We start from the raw sequence: 2,631 nt of genomic DNA, 5'->3' as shown, positions 1-2,631 counted from the left end.
TTTGAGATGCATAAAATAATTCGACTCATATTTTTAATTGTACTCTTAAAGATATGTTTAGTATTGATCATATATATATATATATATATATATATATATATAGACTTGGGATCATGTGAGACCAGCATGTTTTCGTGAGACCCGTGAGACCAGCATTTTACACGTAAACTTCACAGCAAAAATGCTGTGAAGGTGACTTTTTAAAACCTACAGTGTTTTTGCTGTGAAGGTTCGACTTTTTTTAAACCTTCACAAACCTTCACAGTGTTTTTGCTGTGAAGTTTACGTGTAAAATGTTGGTCTCACGGGTCTCACGAAAACAAGTTGGTCTCACGTGAAGCCAACCCTATATATATGTGTATATATATTTATAATGGAAGTATTGATGGATGTTGATCCCCACATCATCTCAAAAGTCACTTAACTTACTATAATTGTTTAAAGAAGGTTAACCATAGATCCAAACAATGGCACACTACCATATTGCACTAGTCAAACCCCTTATTTTTAATTGATTTGGTATCTTATTCAAATCTCCACCATCACCATGATCTTCATCACAACCATCACAACCACCATCACCATCACCATCACTTCCTGCTTTCACTACAACAAAATTAGATTTATAGGACACCTCTAATCTCTAATCATCTCAATAGACTGTTTTATAGAACTTAATTTATAGGACCAAAATATAAAGCGTCTTATCTAAAGATGTTGTAATAAGTTTATATGACACTTTTGGGCGTCTTAACAAGTTTTTAGGACATTTTTAGTACAAAGTGTCGCATTAGCAACTTTATAAGACACTTTTGAGAAAGTGTCCTATAAACTCAATTTTTTATTGGACATTGTTTTTATAGGACAGTTTTTCAAATAGTGTCTTATAAAGTTGCTAATTAAACGTTTTATATTAAAAGTGTCCTAAAAAACTTATTATGATGTCAAAAAACGTCATATAAACTTATTACAACGCCTTTAGATAAGACGCTTTATTTTTTTGGTCCTATAAACTAAGTCCTATAAAGAAGTCTATTAAGACACTTAGAATTTAAGAGTGTTCTATAAGCCCGATTTCGTTGTAGTGCCATCACTTGCTACTTTGGTTAGACAAGGATCTTTCATTGGCAATGGCAAAATACAGATTTGTTACATCCTGACCATTGCTAGCTATCTTTTTTAAGCAGTTTGTACATATTGACCATTCTTCTTTTATGCAAAACTTGATTTCTATGCAAAGGTGATCGTGGAAATGCCTTTTCTCTAAAAGACACAAACACATAAAAATATTGTGTGTGTAAAGATTTGTCATTTTGATCCTTACAAAACCGTAACGCTTGATAAATAAGTGTGCATGAGAGGGAACACAAGTGAAGAAGTGTCTGATACCACTACTTCTAATGTCGAATTCATCAATTAAATGACAGATTTCATTATAATGAAACGTACAAGCATACATTAAAAGTTTTATGTCGGTGTCAGTGACAAGACATCTCTAAAATAAATTTCAATTGCACAGTTATAGTTGTGCTCTGTAACACCAAAACTTTCACGACATGAAGACTGAAATTTAATTTTTTTTTTCAAGAAACAGTTTTTGTTTACTTGATTATAATATTCCTTTTTTTTTTGTTAACAAAGTTGTACTATATTTTCTTATCGACATCAAATATTAATATAATTCTCAAAATAAAACTCGAAATATAAGATGTCTTATTTAAAACTCTAAATTTTCTCAGTTTCATAGGAACGAGTCCTTCCTCTCGGACACAACTCCTCACTTAAATTAATTGTCCCTCTCAGGAGTCGTTTATCAAACGTTTACTCAGGTAAGTGAACACCAAGTCACATTACCTTACTGGACGAATATGATAATGATTAAGAATCTTACCCGGTAAGAACGAGACAATGACCAAGAGTCTTACCCGGTAAGTGAAGCCAACGACTTTTACCATGGTAAGCGCTTACCGGGTAAATTGTTGCATACGATACCATTTTGGTGGACTAAAATCTTATCTAGTAGGTAAACGATAATACTAAAATTTTTACCAGTAAACACTTATCAGGTAAGCGTTTGGTGAACGACCCCTTAGTTTCAAAATAAATAATTATAATTTATAATTTATAAAATTTGCATCCTATCCTATTTCATAAAAAGGGTTGTGGTTAACATGATAAAAAGGTCAATGATAAGGCATTGACTAAGTTGGAAGTCAAATATAGTAGTGGGAGTACCACATTTCAAGGTTATTTCTAAATTTCATGCACTTTGACTTGTTTAACTTCCCAAAGTCAACCAATGTCTTGTAAATTTTAAAAATTGGTTGATTAAAATAAAATTTTGGTGCATCTTTATTTAATATAATTTTCAGTTTAGTAGTTGAAATTTAAAAAGAATTTAAAAAAAAATATTAAATTTGCCAAAAAATAGATTTACATAAAATAATATGAATTAAGTTAGGGGTTGTTTGCCAGTTGTTGAATGGTCTGGTGCAGAATGATTAAGAGGCTCCTATGATATAATGTAAAATGAAATATAATTGTTTGGAATTTGTTTATGATCAAATTAGGGAGCTTAATAGTTAAGAGAGACCCATAATACAAAATCATTCAGAGGGTTTTGGAGCCATT

Source organism: Cynara cardunculus (genome assembly GCF_001531365.2).
Source record: "Cynara cardunculus var. scolymus isolate 2C chromosome LG 5, CcrdV1, whole genome shotgun sequence".
Classification (NCBI taxonomy): domain Eukaryota; kingdom Viridiplantae; phylum Streptophyta; class Magnoliopsida; order Asterales; family Asteraceae; genus Cynara; species Cynara cardunculus.
This window is presented reverse-complemented; position numbering follows the sequence as displayed.